Here is an 18,593-nt window from a genome sequence, read left to right on the forward strand (position 1 = left end):
GTAAAAGCATTAATAAAATGTTAACAAGCCATATTAAAAAGAAAATCAACATTGCCTAACAAGGACTAGAGCATGAAAATGAATATTGTAACAGGTTATAACATAGATAGATAGATAGATAGATAGATAGATAGATAGATAGATAGATATAGATAGATATAGATATAGATATCTATATAGATATAGATAGATATCTATCTATAGATAGATAGATAGATATAACATAGATAGATAGAATATCATAATCCACATGTCCATACTGACAAAAACAAATAAATAAATCACCCTTAGAGTAGAATGCTAAGAAATTTACTATAAATGATAGGTTGAGAAAAATTGGCATTTGACAACCATTACAATAATAATAAATTCAGGCAAGATTCATCAGTTAACACTAAAACTACTAAGTGAGAATTTGAAGAATAATATGATATTTACATAGTGTCAAAATCTCTCCCTTCAAGGTGCTTACTAATTACAAAAAGTAAAACAATAACTTTGCTGTGAAATCACTTGTCAGATACTACTTAAACTGATCACAGAAGCTAGTATTGCCTGGAAGGGGTGTATGGAGCAGCATATTATTCCTGCTATGGATGATACACTGAAAAAATTAGCATAACTTTTATGGTATTATTGCTAAAATTTCATAATATGATTCTCTTCAGAAGCAAATATACTTTTCCAATTGAAAGGCATTCTTCAAAACAAATGTCCTGCACTCTTCACAAATGTCAAGGTCACGAAAGACAGACTGTGGAAATATTCCAAATTAAATATAACTAAAGTAATGTGACAACTACATGCGACCTGTAACTTTGAATTGGATGTAAAACCAGAAACATTTTTTTTCTTCTGTAAAGAACAGACATTATTGGGCCAATAAGAAAAATGTTAATAAGATCTATAGATTAGAAAATAGTACTAATTTTTGATACTTTCCTGATTTTGATCATTGGCTTCTGGTTACAGAAGAGGATTTCCCTTGTGTTTAAGAGACATATATTGAAGTACTTAGATGTAAAGTAACATCATATATGTAACTTACTCTCAAATGATTCAAAGATAATATCTACAAGAAACAGTAAAGCAAACAGAAAACAATGCTAGCATATGGGGAATCTGTATAAAGGGTATACTGAGGATATAAATATTTTCTAAAAATCTGAAGTTATTTCAAAATAAAATGTTTAAAAGTAGAGGTCTCCTTTTAATGGAACTAGATTTTCCATATCTATTTGAAAAATAGTTTAAAATCTTATGATTTATGTCTTCCTTGTGTGATTTTACTATTAGAGAGCTCATTTTTCAGACAATATGGAGTGATTAACTTTGAAACAATGGATTTATATGGAATGAATAGAGTTGCTATTTTTATATTGAAATTTCATGACATCCATGATGGTTGAAAATAGTGACAACAACCGAACTGTGATTAACTTTTCTTGCAAAACTGAAAGCTATGCAACCCCCCACAATTAAAATTTAGCAGAGTCAGCTTGAAGTGTAATATTAAAATAGAGATATCAAAGATGTGATCTATCCTAGGATTATTTCACCACTTGACATTGTTTCTTCTCAGTTACAGGCATAGAGTGCAAAATGCAGAAAGACAACACAAACCAACACTCTAGACTTTGTTATAATTTCACTGGGACAGGGAAATCAAAATTGTATACATGGTCACCAAGGAAGATAAGACTTCAAACAAAACATCTTAGATAAAAGTGAACTTCAGAAAACCACAGTTGATATGGTATTCTGCACCTAACTTCTGTTTGAATAAATTGATGTTTCCAATGTGTATATTTCCAGGGTAAGATGTTGTCAAGAAAAAAAAGAAAAAGAAAACAAAAAAAGGAAAAAGAAAAGAAAGAGAAAGAAAGAAAGAAAGAAAGAAAGGGAGAAAGAAAGAAAGAAACTGCTGCTAAGGGGCTAAAAACAATGACAACAATCATTATTTATAAAAGTTAAAAAAATTGAGAACACCTCAAATATTCATCAATAACAGAAGGAATAAATAAAACAGTGTGTATGTATATAGCAGAATATTATACAGCAATGAAATAGAATAAACTACCTGAATTAATAGTGGTGAGTATCATAGAAGAATGAGTGACATAATGGGAAAATGTGGAATTACCCTCTATAGAATGTTCATAAATAAACAAAATGAACCAATGGTGATAGAAATCAGAATAGTCTGCACCTTTGCAGTGTGCGTAATAACTGGGATGGACCACAAGGGGGGACTTCCAGAGTGTTAGTATGTGTTAGTGCTAGTTTTACATATTAATCTGGATGTTTGTTCTATGGGCATGTTTGCATTGTAAAACTTAATTGAGTTGTTATTGTATAATAAGATTTTTCATTTTTATATGTTATTATTTTTCAAAGAAAATGTTCAAATGAAACGAACTACTCTTTCCTTTACAAAATACCAGGGAAAGCAAACTTTAATGTTAATTCAATTAATGAGGATTCTGATTAAAATACACTTTTTGTAATATTACCTATTAAGTAAATGATATTTGATTAATAATAAAGATATAATATCCAAAAGTGGCCATTCCACTGACAGAGAATAAGAAAAAAGACAAATGATTGAGAAAGAGATTCCCGAGTCAATTTATTTAGATAGATCTGTCAAGTTATATTTTATTCTAAGTGGGAAGGAATGGGGTAAACACCAAAATCAAAATGTAGCCTGTGGATATAATATGCTTCCACAGACCAAATGTACTCAGCCTTAACTTGGATTTTGACATATCTACAATTTTTCAAACTTTCATTGAGCTTATATGAGCATTCAATCTCTCCCTAACATTGTTTGGTGTAGTGGTGATTTCAAATATTGAACAATGTCATCTAGGCATCAACAAATCAGAATGGATTCCAACCATCCTCAGCTGATACAGCCCCACAGAAGCATCCTGGCTAAATATCAACCTGGCCAGATGTCCTGCTAGTATGTTTGCAAAAATAAATATTTGTCATGTAATCTGAATCTAAAGATCAATAATATTACTACAGAAACCTGAGGCATTATGAATTATTTGTGCAAAATAATAATTAATCTTGCCTATATGTGTCATATGAGTAACATTCAAAGATTATGATCTAAGCATATGTTATCTTTAATTAACATTGCCATAACAAATGACTAAATTAAGGCTTTCTATTTATATTTAATGTCAGATGAGTTTCCCTCTGTAGATTTTTACTTTAAATGTTTCTGTTTCCCAAAAACAGTTCCAATGTCCTTCAATAGAGTGTATTCAAGTGTTGAAAAATCACAGAAAAGTAATATTTCTTGGAGGATATAAACTGGGCCTGTCAGATCATAATCTGTTCATCCAGGTAAATCAACTCACCTAATTATTGACTAATCATCACTTCAGCAATCCTTTTAGCAGTTTCTTAGGACAATTTTTGCTTCTCTCCCATCTGATTATCAGAAGCCCCCCAAAGTTCCCTTTTATTTGTCATGTGAATTCAACCAATTGGACTTGAATGAAATAGCTCACTCAAGTACTTTCCTCTTCTGTCTTTGAGTGAACTCTGCCTTGTCTTAGTGTGCAGATTGGCTCAAACACAGTACTCTTCAAAGAGGCATTCATTTTGAATTATATGCAGTACATATTCACTCTATTACCCCTTCTATTGCATCTGTCCTTCTACACTTGTTAGAGCCTAACTGCTCTCCACAAAATTTGAAATCCAGGTTGAGGATTTCTGTAGGAGTAAATCTTTTATAAAATTATGTACAAGGCTTATAACAAAATAGTACTAAAATAAAGTTAGAGCTATAAATTCTCAAATTTTATAAAATAATAAAATTAAACTCAAGTTCCTAAAAGTGTGGTACAAATGTACAGTACATGATGACTTTAAAGCACTATAAAGTGTAAAAGTAGCAATAAATATAATTCTACATTTTAGTGATTCTGACAACAATCTGATATGCTAGTTACTGTAAATATTCAGCCACTAACTGACAACAATCTGGTTTTCACCACCTTAGAATTTTGAAGAACCTTGTGAAATTCTTACATTGCCTGAGTCTCACTAGAAAATCATTACAAGGAAGTCTGAGTTGATTTACCTTTTTTTTTCTTTTGATAAATTTCTATGAAGCAAGGATACACAATCAGAAGCATTGCCTAAACTATATACCAGAGTAGTATTGATAGAACTATAGAGTTAATAAAAGATCCTGATATCGAAATATGTCCAACTAGTCATTCTTTCTTTTTTTACATGTATTTATTAGAAGCAACTAAGTTCAAAGAAGTAAGTGTGCTGTTAGGATATACCAGTTTGCAAAGAATGAACTCCTGATTTTAACTACTCTGCAAAATAATTGAAGATAAAAGTATTCAATGTAAGATAAAATAAAGGTAACTAGGAAACATAGAATGAACTCCTGATTTTAACTACTCTGCAAAATAATTGAAGATGAAAGTATTCAATGTAAGATAAAATAAAGGTAACTAGGAAACAACTTCTTTTTTAAAATATTTTTGAGGGCTTCCCTGGTGGCACAGTGGTTGAGAGTCCACCTGCCAATGCAGGGGACACGGGTTCATGCCCCGGTCCAGGAAGATCCCACATGCCACGGAGCGGCTGGGCCCATGACCCATGACCACTGGGCCTGCATGTCCGGAGCCTGTGCTCTGCAACGGGAGAGGCCACAACAGTCAGAGGCCCACGTACTGCAAAAAAAGAAAAAATATATATATATATTTTTGAGTCTTTGTTGACTATATATATTCCACATTAATCAATTCATATAAATCAATTTTTTTGAGAACTTATCAAGTACTATACAGCAAATGAAGAGGTGAATACTTTTGACTTTAAGGAGATTATTGAAAAACCAAGGAAACATCTGGCCATTACCAAAGCTTTTGAAAACAACTTTAAAACAATTTGCACTATATTGCTAAAAGTAATCATAGAATGGCAAGACAGTATCTTATGAGGGTATATATTATTGTCTTATTTTACCAAAGTATAAATGTACAAAAGTGAGTTAAGAAGGTAGAATGTTTTTCTTTAAAGTTGTTAGATAGCTGGATAACTAGTCATTCATTCAAGCATTTAACTAGTATGTACTTATCACTTCCTATTAGCCTGGTATGGTGTTTGGTATGGCACATTGACCAATTGAAGAGACAGTGCAGCTTTTCCTTTCAAGAACTTGCATTATAAAGTGAAAGACAGACATGAATTAGGTTGTACTGGGCAATAAGCCCAAGGATGGAGATTTCAGCTAATGTGGGATAACCTTTGTGGTGTGGTAAGGTCTATGTGTAAGGGGATGTCAAGTTCCTCCCAAGAAGGTCCAGCTTGCTTTCCTTTATTTTTTTTCTTTTTTTTTCCTTTTTTCCTTTTTTTTTCTTTCACTATTCTCTACTATGTGGGATGTTCAGATGCACTCATATCTGGGAGAGTCCCCTCCACCACTATCTGTCATCATCACCTCTCTTTTCCACTCTGAAAGCCTAAGATGACTGTTTAAAGAAATGTGACAAATGCTCATTCTCTATCTCAGGTTGGGTAGCTATGGATTAACATTAATTATTGAAAAGTAATGAGATCCAAGATTCATATGTTTATTTAATGTAAATAATAGAAAATTAGTAATTTTACCTGGCTTTGTTTCTAGATCTTAAGATTCCTTTAGACCACGAGAGAAAGTTGCTTAGTGCTTAAGCCTAGATCAAAATGTATTACATTAAGATTTGGAGTTGACTTTCACCCATTGTAGTATGACTTACATTTGTTTAGACTCTTACTACAGTATGACTGCTGTAACTAATTTAACTAACATTTTATGCTAGTGCTAATTAACCTAATAAGTTTACAAATTCAAGGTATATTGCAACCTGCTATATTCTCTTTGCCTAATGACAAAACAAAAGTGTAAATGGGATAAATAGACAGATAGATGATGGATAGATAGATAGATATCATAATTAAATCATAAGTATATTGTTCATAAGACTTAAGGCATTTTCAGAAAGATCAAGTAAGAGAAAAAAACTTACTTTTTGCTTCAGTTCCTGACTTTTAAAAGTAAAACTTTTTTTAATGCCAGAACTGTGATTAGAAAATGACAAGAGTGTAGATAAAATAAGAAAATTAAGTCTCTGAGGAACAGAATGGCAAAGATCTTTGATAATTAGAAACAAAACCTTTCCTAGTGGCCAGTTCAAATCCAGCTGATTTTAGCAGAGGCCAAAAATGCTTGATCTGATGGATGTTCAATATAATTCATGAAACAAAGACAAAGGAGGAGCTCTTCCTTGGGTGATCAGCAATAACAGTTTCAAATCTACAATAGAAATTGGCAAACTCATTACCCAGCTTGAAAAATGTTGGCAAATATTAAAATAGAAAATGAGAGTGACCCATTGGATATAGCACAAATTGAGATTCTTAGGAAAGTATTAGCTATTCTGTTCTCTTTTTTTTTTCCTCCAAGCTAAATTTGGCCTACTAATTATGAAACTAAACTGTATTTTGAGGACCATAAGATAACAAAGAAAATGCAATCTACCTCACCTCTCCAAGTAAAAGGCCTCTATTAATTAAAATGTTTTATTCTCAACTTACTGTAAAAAATATCATTAATATTATTTCAGTCAAGATGGTGTTGAATTTCATGCTTTAAAGCCGTTCCTTGGTTCTGAACACATAGCAATGATAGATAAAATAAAACAATGAGATATTACAATAAAAATATTGAAAAGTCATAGCTTTAATAACAAATGAAGAAGAAGGAAAAACAAAAAGCAAAAACACAAAGTGGTGAGCCTGGGTGAAAATATATATCCTATTGACTCAGAATTAGCCAAGAAAATTGGGAGTTTGGCTCATATAGGTAATGAGATTAAAGGTGTTCCATTTTTTTTACTTATTAGGGTTTTGATTTGGCATCCTCCTGCTTTTATATGGAGGTTAACAAAAAAGCTACTACAGAATATTGGTGTTGCATCTTATATGAGAGGAAGTAGAGAACACAGTTGTATATCAGGGGCAAGATTTGAACCAAGATTTGGTTGCTATATCTCTGATTGCCCTAATAAAATTGTCTGATATTCTGAGATGCCATTGTCTGACCTAATACTAGACAGGGCCCCAAAGGTGACAGGAAAAAAAATAAAGTCAGAAAATCTAAGATCCCATAAATAAAGAGAGAGAGAGAAATTCCAAACTCAGTGAAGAAAATTGGTCCTAAGATGGTATCTAATAAATTCAAAACTTAGGAATTTAATTTACTGTTCTCAAAATTAAAATAATTAAGAAAATCTAGAGAGTTAAGTATAAATGTGATAAGATATAGTAAAAAGTCAAATAATATAATATATCCATAAAATAAAATGTCAAAAAAGAATGAAATAAATAAAAGATATTTAAGTAGGAAGGATCATTGACCCAAACTCTGAATCAAAAAGGTATAGATGGGGGTGACCTTCAAGATGGCAGAGGAGTAAGACGTGGAGATCACCTTCTTCCCCACAAATACATCAAAAATACATCTACGTGTGGAACAACTCTCACGGAACACCTACTGAATGTTGGCAGAAGACCTCAGACTTCCCAAAGGGCAAGAAAATCCCCATGTACCTGGGTAGGGCAAAAGAAAAAAGAGAGACAAAAGAATAGGGACAGGACCTGCACCTCTGGGAGGGAGCTATGAAAGAGGAAAAGTTCCCATGAACTAGGAAGCACCTTCACTGTCAGAGACAGGGGGAGGGTGGGGGGGAATGTATGTAGCCATGGAGGAAAATGCAGCAACAGGGGTTCAGAGAGCAAAGCAGAGAGATTTCCACATAGAGGATCGGTGCCCACCAGCACTCACCAGCCTGAGAGGCTTGTCTGTTCACCCACAGGGGCAGGTGGGGCCTGGGAGCTGAGGCTCCAGCTTCGGAGATCAGATCCCAGGGAGAGGACTGAGGTTGGCTCCGTGAACACAGGCTGAAAGGACTATTGTGTCACAGCTAACCAGGAGGGAGTCCAGGAAAAAGTGAATAAGAGGCAAGACACCATTGTTTCTGGGTGCATGAGGAGAGGGGATTCCTTCCCTATCTGCCCACAGAAGGCAGAGCATCGCCTAAACAAGCTCCAGACACAGGCACGAGCTGCGGCTATCAGCTCGGACAACAGAGACAACATGAACCGTTAATGTTGCTGCTGCAGCAACCAAGAATCCTATGTGCAAGCACAGGTCACTACTCACACTCCACCTTGGGAGCCTCTGCAGCCCGCCACTGCCAGGTTCCCGTGATCTGAGGACAACTTCCCCAGGAGAACACAAGGTGCGCCTCAGACTGTTGTAAAGTCACGCTGGGCTCACACTGTATTCCAATTATAAGAACCATACCCCTCTCTTTGCCCCTGCAAGAGTGAGCCAGAGCCCCCTAGTCAACCACTGCTTTAACCATGTCCTGTCTGAGTGGGGTCAGAAGCCTGAGGGCAACCTACATGAAGAGGTGGCCAAAACCAAAGGTGAAGCACAGGAGCTGTGTAAACAAAGAAGAGAAAAGAAAATTTCTCAGTGCAGCCTCCAGAGCAGGAGATTAAATCCCCACAATCACCTTGAGGAACACTGCATCTGTGGAATACCTGAACAGATATACCTGAATAGACAATGAGATATACCTGAATAGACAATGAGTCAACCCAAAATTGAAGTGGTGGACCTTGGGAGCAACTGTAGACATGGGGTTTGCTGTCTGCAACTGACTTGTTTCTGATTTTTATGTTTATGTTAGTATAGTTTTTAGCACTTGTTATCATTGGTGGCATTTTTTATCATTGGTGGATTTGTTTATTGGTTTGGTTGCCCTCTCTTTTTATATTATTACATTTTATTTTAATAACTTTTAAATTTGTTTTCTTTTAATTATTTTATTTTATTTATTTTATTTTTTTTCTTTCTTTTTTTCTCCCTTTTCTTCTGAGCTATGTGGCTGATGGGGTCTTGGTCCTCTGGCCTAGGGTCAAGCCTGAGCCTCTGAGGTGGGAAAGCCAAGTTCAGGACATTGGACCACCAGAGACCTCCCAACCCCACATAATATCAATTGGTGAGAGCTCACCCAGAGATCTCCATCTCAAGGCTAAGACTCGGCTCCGCCCAACTGCCAGCAAACTCCAGTGCTGGACTCCCCATGCCAAACAACTAGCAAGACAGGAATACAGCCCCATCCATTAGCAGAGAGGCTTCCTAATTCATACTAAGTTCACAGACACCACAAAACACACCACCAGACACAGCCTTGCCCACCAGACAGACAAGATCCAGCCCAACCAAACAGAACACAGTTCCCTCCACCAGGAAGCCTACACAACCCACTGAAACAACCTTACCCACTGTGGGGAGACACCAAAAACCATGGGAACTACAAACCTGCAGCCTGTGAAAAGGAGACCCCAAACACAGTTAGTTAAGCCAAATGAGAAGACAGAGAAGTATGCAGCAGATGAAAGAGCAAGGTAAAAACCCACCAGACCAAACAAATGAAAAGGAAATAGACAGTCTACCTGAAAAAGAATTCAGAGTAATGACAGTAAAGATGATCCAAAATCTTGGAAATAGAATGCAAAAATACAAAAAATGCTTAATAACGACCTAGAAGAACTAAAGAGCTAACAAACAATGATGAACAAAACAATAAATGAAATTAAAAACACTCTAGAAGGAATCAATAGAGAATAACTGAGGCCGAAGAACGGATAAATGACCTGAAAGATAAAATAGTGGAAATAACTGCTGCAGAGCAGAATAAAGAAAAAAAGAATGAAAAGAATTGAAGACAGTCTCAGAGACTTCTGGAACAACATTAAATATACCAACATTTGGATTGTAGGTGTCCCAGAAGCAGAGGAGGAAAAGAAATGGTTGGAGAAAATATTTGAAGAGATTATAGTTGAAAACTTCCCTAACGTGGGAAAGGAAATAGTCAATCAAGTCCAGGAAGTGCAGAAAGCCCCATACAGGATAAATCCAAGGAGAAACACATCAAGACACATATTAATCAAACTATCAAAAATTAAATACAAAGAAAAAATATTAAAAGCAGTAAGGGAAAAACAACAAATAACACACAAGTGAATCCCTATAAAGTTAACAGCTGATTTTTCAGCAGAAACTCTTCAAGCCAGAAGGGAGTGGCAGGACATATTTAAAGTGATGAAAGGGAAAAACCTACAATCAAGAATACTCTAGCCAGCAAGGATTTCATTCAGATTCAACAGAGAAATTAAAACATTTACAGACAAGCAAAAGCTAAGAGAATTCAGCACCACAAAACCAGCTTTACAACAAATGCTAAAGGGACTTTTCTAGGCAGGAAACACAAAGAAGGAAAAGACCTACAAAAACAAACCCAAAACAATTAAGAAAATGGTAATAGGAACATACATATTGATAACTACCTTAAATGTAAATGGATTAAATGCTCCAACCAAAAGACACAGACTGGCTGACTGCATACATGAACAAGACCTGTATACATGCTGTCTACAAGAGATCCACTTCAGACCTAGGGACACATACACACTGAAAGTGAGGGGATGGAAAAAGATATTCCATGCAAATGGAACTTAAAAGAAAGCTGGAGTAGGAATTCTCATATCAGTAAAATAATCTTTAAAATAAAGGCTATTGCAAGAGACAAAGAACGACACCACATAATGATCAAGGGAGCAATCCAAGAAGAAGATATCACAATAGTAAATATCTATGTACCCAACATAGGAGCACCTCAATACATAAAGCAAATGCTAACAGCCATAAAAGGGGAAATCAACAGTAACACAATAATAGAAGGGGACTTTAACACCCCACTTTCACCAATGGACAGATCATCCAAAATGAAAATAAATAAGGAAATGCAAGCTCTAAATGACACATTAAAAAAGATGGACTTAATAAATATTTAGAGGACATTCCATCCAAAAACAACAGAATACACTTTCTTCTCAAGTGCTCATGGAACATTCTCCAGGATAGACCATATCTTGGCTCACAAATCAAGCCTTGGTAAATTTTTAAAAAATTGAAATCGTATCAGTATCTTTTCCAACCACAAAGCTATGAGGCTAGGTATCATTTACAGGAAAAAAAACTGTAAAAAATACAAACACATGGAGGTTAAACAATACACTACTAAATAACTAAGGGATCATTGAAGAAATCAAAGAGGAAATCAAAACACAACTGGAAACAAATGACAATGAAAACACGATGACCCAAAACCTGTGGGATGCAGCAAAAGCTGTTGGAATGGAATATTATTCAGCCTTGAAAAGAAACGAAATGAGTTTTTTGCAGTGAGGTAAATGTACATAGATACTATCATACAGAGTGAAGTAAGTCAGAAAGAGAAATACAAATACTGTATGCTAACACATATATATGGAATCTAAAAAAAAATAAAAATGGTTCTGATGAACCTAGGGGCAGGACAGGAATAAAGATGCTGACGTAGAGAATGAACTTGAGGACACAGGGAGGGGGAAGAGTAAGCCGGGATGAAGTGAGAGATTAGCACTGACATATATACACCAGCAAATGTAAAATAGATAGCTAGTGGGAAGCAGCTGCATAGAACAGGGAGATCAGCTCAGTGCTTTGTGACCACCTAGAGGTGTGGGATAGGGAGGGTGTTAGGGAGATGCAAGAAGGGGGGGGATAAGAGGGTATATGTATACATATAGCTGATTCACGTTGTTATACAACAGAAACTAACACACCATTGTAAAGCAATTATACTCTAATAAAGATATTAAAAATATATATATACAAAAAAATAACTAATTAAAAATACACACACACACACACACACCTATATGACTGGCTAGGAACCAGCGTTACCACAAAATGTATTGAATAGTTAGCTTGGCAGTAGTTGAGGAGGAAGTCTTTGGGGTTATAGTGGAGGCAGTGGCATTCCAATAAGAAATTAAAGTAAGAAGTTAGTAAATAATTTACCTTTAAGTGTTCTTTTTTTCCTCTAATATTTAATAAATCTGTTAACATAATATTCATTCACTATTGAAAAGGTTTTAAGAAAGTGTAGTCAGGAAAAAGCAATCTAACACAGTAATTTTAGATATAAAAAATATAAATGTTTGGCATAATAGTAAAATCAGTGCATCCCCAAATTACTATGACAAATACCATTTAAAAGAAAACACACTGTTGGGCTCTTTGGTCTCTTTGATAAGATGAAAATTTAATAAAGATTTCAAAGCACCAGAAGTGTGTGTCTTATATGAAAGATTTGTTTCCATTATACATTCCAATTGAAAAACAAATGGAGAAAGAAAGGCATTTTGAAACCAATGAGGTGGATATATTTATATATGATACACAGTGAAGATCCCAAATGAGCAAAAGATAAAATATGAAAAGAGAAAGATAGAAAGGGAAATGGAAAGTGTAGGGAATAATGAAAACATTCTGTCTCCAAACATTGTTTAGTGTAGTAACAATTAGTTTAGCAATAAAATATTTTGTAAATGTGCTAGTTTGTACTTAGGAATAGGGAAACATATCATTTAAGATTAATTTTTTTTCTTGTCATTTAGCAGAAAGAAAACAGTGTCCCTTTTAACTAGGAGCTCATTCATTTCAGTGATGGCTTTAATGACAGTTAATCATGACAATGGCAGTGGCTGATTTAACCACTCATGATTAGTTCAGGCTTGTTTTTGTGTATATTTAAAGCAAAAGACAGCTTTTTTCCAGAGACTTCAATTCTTTCTGCTCTATTTCCTCTCCTAAGTTAAAACTTAACATTTAGCTCACACACGTATTCCTCTTACATATCTACATATCAAAGGATGTAGCTATGTAAAGTATTAAGTACATATTTCTGAGTCAAAAAGACATGGTTATTAGTGAATTCTAATATTTTACAAAATAATCTACTTCTACCAACTTATTCCCAGATGCTTCTAACCTCCAACCATATACAGACAGAGAAGAGAGAGTGAGAGGGAGGGATACAGAGAGAAAGAGAAGAGGGAGGGAGAAGTTTGAGTGATATGAAAAATATTGTCTCTAATTAGATATATGATATATGGTGATTGCCTTTCTTAACATGTTTTTTAACATTTAAAAAAATAACAGTGTATCATCAGTTAGTCAGTTTAAATAGAAAGCTATAAAACTCTAGAATGATCACAATATTAAAAAGGCAAACAAACAAACCAATAACCAGTGGTAGGATCCTAATGATTCATTAAAGCAATTTCCATATGTACTAATGGAGGAAATATTGACTTTTTAAAATTTGACTTTATTTATGATTTCTGTAGAAGGATTTTTGAACTGCAAATTATTTGCATAGTTATTTTCCCAAATTTTGTCCTCATGAAAGTCATCAGAAACCTGATATATCCTATAATTAATAAAATTAACCTTAAATGTTTTAGTTATTACTTGAAATATGAAGGAAGAACCTAATCTCATTCTTCTATTAGGGAGACCTATTCTGGAAATATTTTATTTCTGTGGACTTAATTCTTGCTAAGGGAAAAAATTAACTTCTGTATTTAATTTTTATTCTACAAGTTCCTTTCTCTCTCCACCTCCACTCCCAGTGAGAAACTTATATGAACAAGGTTTGGCTTAGGGAAGTCATCTTCTAACTAAAGTGAGAGTGACTGGATGTAGAGTAACCAAAAGTTTCATTTTACCTTTATAATAAGTATTAGAAATGTACCACATGAAGATGTAATGTTTGGTAAGTGAAAATATAAATATGCAAGTTATGTGTACCCAGACATGAATGGCTAATTGATAAAGGCATTTCTTGATATTTGTCATATTTTCTGAGATCATTCTTTTCAAAATGACTTCTATGTTTTCATACTCATTCTATCTTTAAAACCTCTGGGAGTGCTAGAAGTATAGAATAACTAGAGTGGCCTTCTCGTATATTTTACATGTGTTGAAAGAATTTTAAGATCTTTGAGAGAAAAATGTGGTTGAACACTCGGATGTCACTTTTAGTTCTTATATACATGTGTAAACAAATTCCTAGAAACTTTCTCTTTATTTTCATTCTCTTCACTGCCAGTTATTCAGCAAATATTTTACTTTGGTTTTCAACCATGCAATTAGCTATCTAAGTAACACACATCTGGAAAACAAAGTACTCTCCTCATTAAATAAATTGTTAGACAGAGTGTTTCTGCATTGTGAGCTCCAAAGGATAAAGTGTAATACATTGTCTTTACATAAATTTCCTCATGATTTTGACAGTAATAACAATACTCAACATATTAACTGGAGGCAATCAAAAGATAATTTCTAGATACACTAAAAACACTTAAAATGTTTTCTCTTATTTCATAATTTCGAATGCATTTAAAATTTTTGTATCACTCACAAACTATAATTTAAAACTATTATATTTATATTCTGTATTTCTTATTTTGTTCTAAATACTATGTTTTTGATGTCTGTGACATTGTGCTCTGTTGGCAAATATTCTTTAATATCTGCTATATATATATATATAAGACAGATATTACATCTATAGTTAGGAAGCTTAAAACAGGGGTAGCAAAAAAGCATGAAAATATATAATAAGCATTCACATATACAATCAGTTCAAGAGTGAATAAAAATGTAGAAAAAGAATGGGTATTGAATTGACCATATCTAGCAATAATGTGGATAATCAGAAACAACTGCTATTCACCAGGTAACAGAAAGAAAAGTTGTCTAATTTGACACTGAGTATCAAAGCTGTTTCATAAACATTGAGAGTGAAGATACAACTCAGACATGAAGAGGAAAGAGTTAGAACAAGCAACGAGATTTAGAACACAAAACGGTAAGCTTGAAGATATAGGTCATGTTTGAGTGGGGCTGAGAGGCTGCATACAACTTTGTGCACCATAGTTAGATGCTGGTTTTTGATCCAGAGGGCATTGGGAGAGCACTGAAAAGTGTGAGTAAAGGAACACATGGTTAGACCTGCCAGAATTGAAAGGGGTTTAGATATAGAAGAGAGAACACTGTGGGTTGGTCCTGCTTGAATTGATCAGGAGGAGGAGTCAGGATTTAGCAGCAGAAATAAAATGGGTGAATTAGAGCAAAAATGAGAACACAAAGAAAAAATAAGGTTAAGAGAAATTCTGAATAACATATCCTAGGAGGTAGAGAAAATGAAGGGATATCAGAATTTAAGACACATTCCTTTCAATACATGCATTTGTGTTACCACCTGTATGAACTGTCCAAGGCAGGATGCTATAGGGCAGAAGCACATAAGATTTTCCATGTCATGCCTAATTTTGATCCCAATTTTTTTTGTTATTTCTTTCTTCATCCAGCAAATTAATTTCTTTCAAGCAGAGTTTCCTTATCTGTTAAATGTGAGTGGTTATAATAGTTGACACTACATATCTCAATATGTTTTATAAGATACAACTGCATTCAATTTAATATATTTTTGCCAATTTAAAAATGATACTACAAATGTTAACAATGGTTACAAAAGACTTTAAATTATTCTAGATTAGACAAAGTCAGGAGTTTGCTTGTACACATATCTATGTGAGTTTTGATTAATTTACACACATTGTATAGTTTTATATAGTTAATAAAATTGCCACTACTCCATTGAGGCATGGCCATGGAGACTGCTATAAGGAACAAAAATCACAAATCCAAATTCAACCCATAAGAGGTACCATGATTAAAAACTATAGGACCAAATTTAGAGTGGTTTATGAGCTTATTATTAATTTGTGTTTATTTTCTTTTAAAAATTCCTTAAAGAAAACCTCAGCACATGGAGGAGGTCTCTGGGTAAAGAGAAAGTGAGAGTTTAGAGCCCTTTGTATTTCTGGGTCTGCAGCCCCACATCACTGGGGACAGCATCCTTAGAACGCTCTTTCAATACCATGGAGAAAAACTGCTTCATGGCATTAGAAGAACATCTCAGCAATATTTAGAATTATATTAATCTGAAGGCTATATATTCTTTTCCATTGATCCCCTCTTTGTCACATAGATACATTCTATCTCTATGGATGCCATTCATCCATCCATGAATATTTATTGAACATTATAAATGTTCCCAGTGCAGTATAAATGAACTCTTGCAGATTTATTTCCCACTGTCTTGTCTTATCAGACATCTGAGTCTTCTCTGAGGAAAAAACTTGTCCTGAAATCTTTATGATCAGAGCTTATGACCTCCTCTGGCTCATGTTCCAGTGACATACTTCTGGACTCCACAACTGTTGTTATCTTAATATTTTCCTAAAAAATAAATTAATAAAACCTGTGTGATCTGCACCTACTATGGTATGTGCCTTTTGTACCTCTTTTTACTTCCACTCAGAGCCAGACTTCTCAAATGGGTCCTTTCCTACCCAACCTATTATTGTGAATGTCCTTCTGAAGGTCATTAATAATTACCAGTTCCCTATTCAGTTCTAATCACAGCTGAAGTTTTTGATGTATTTGTCATTTTCATCCATTCTTTCTCCTTGAAACTTGCCTCCATTAGCTTCCATGCCCCTATATTCTCCTACATTTTTATCTACATTTTTAACAAAAATATTCTAAGTGTCCATTTCAAATTTTCTCTGTACTCCCATAGGAAATTGTTGGTGTTACTCAATTGTCCTTAGTCATATCTGCTCAACTGCACTTTCTCCTGTAGCCATAATATTTTACTTTATATGCCAATATTGAATTTTAAATTAATTTTTGGTAAATTTGTATTTCCATATAAAAATTATCTTCTGATATTTAGGCTCTTCTAACTTTTTATTTGAAATTCCATTTGTATTTTCTGTATTTCAAATTAAATATACATAAAACTAACCCTTTTCCCAAAACCTTTATTATATTTTAGTTAATACATTCACTTGATGATCTAATTTAAATACCTAGGAAAAAAGTTTTATTCTTCACTCTCACCTATCCTTCTAACTGACACTCAAACTTTCATAATGTTTTGATGTTTCTTTTTCTAAACACATATGAACTATCACCCTTCCATCCTTAACCTCTCTATGTCCATGGAAAACTGTCATAGTTTAGGTTCTCATGATCCATCACCAAGAATATTGCACCAATCTTAACACATATTTGTTTTATTGAATTGATTTGTCTCCTAATTTAGCTTCCTTTCTCTGGTTGTAAATCCTTCTATTTAAACTGTACTGCTACTATATGATCAAGTTATCCCTCTAAATTTAAACTGTCAATTGACAGATGTCAATATCCCTGAACAAAATAGCTTAACTATGTCATTCCAAACACTTGGATATGTCTGTCAAGAACTTACAGTTTTTTTTTCACATATGCAATATTTATTCAGTATTTTATGTTAGTTAATTTTCAAGGTTTCTGTTGGAAACAATTTACCAGATTTCAGAACTTTTTCTTATTATTTCACAGTTAATGGGACAAAAACACTCTCTTATGGTTGAATTCAATAAAGACTTTTAATTTCTATGCCATAGAATCTTTCCCATCCCAAAATGTGTTAACACACACTCTACCTTCTGTACCTCAGGCACAAGACATGCATTTATTTATTGAATCTACATTTAAGTCATGGGTGAGTCAGTGAATGAGGTAATGTAGGAAACTGTCAAATTAAAAAAAAAAAACATAAGGAAGAATGCCCATAGCCTTGTACCATAAATAAGTATTTTCTGATTATGTCCATTTTAATAATTTGGTTTTTGTATCTGTTTTTGAAGAGCCAGAAAATAGTCATCTGTTTTAACATATTGAGGTATCTATCTTAGAAGGTTCTGACTTTTTGTACAAATTCTTAGTTTTGTATGACATGAAGCTATACCATACTTGATGTACTTGTGGGTTATTACCTTAATGGGCCTATTTCCATTCCATTATAATCATCAACTTAGTCTATAATGAACCAAAATGAGAGCGCAAACAGAGAGTTTGCATGGGTGCATTTATCTTAATCATGAAACTGTTATAACTAAATAACTAAGTCATTTAACATGGATGCATTCTTTGCCTCAATGATAATTGAGAAAATATGTTTCTGGAGGATTTGATTGTGCAGTAGGTGTGTGTGTAATGGAAGGACTTGACTGGGAAATCTTTTCAAGTTCACAAGTTGTACCCAAAGCTTACAACACTGAGAGTCTGTTAAGGGCCCCACCATTCCCATTATCCTTCTTCCACTCTCAATCTTGAACAATCAGAACTTAATCACAGGGTGGAAAAGTAAGTGTTTTATATAAAAATGATTGGATGGTGATGCTAAAACCATATAACCAACTGAAAAGATCTTTATGCATGCATCTGCATTATAAAGAAATAGACACTATAAAGAAGAAGAGATCAGTAAGACAACTGAATAGAGATTATGGGAGTAAAGATGTATGAGACATGTTGCTGGGGTTAAACCTGAAAAGAACATGGTTATCCACAGATACTAGAAAAATTTTTTTAAATGTCTAATTAGATAGTTAACTTTCAGCTGGTTACAGAATGCTATTTTTTTGTCAGTAGACAAAGTAAGAATTTTAAGCAAACTATTCTTCTTAGGATAGTGACATTATTT

The sequence above is a fragment of the Leucopleurus acutus genome (genome assembly GCF_964270905.1).
Source record: "Leucopleurus acutus genome assembly, chromosome: 4".
In the NCBI taxonomy this organism is placed as follows: Eukaryota; Metazoa; Chordata; class Mammalia; order Artiodactyla; family Delphinidae; genus Leucopleurus; species Leucopleurus acutus.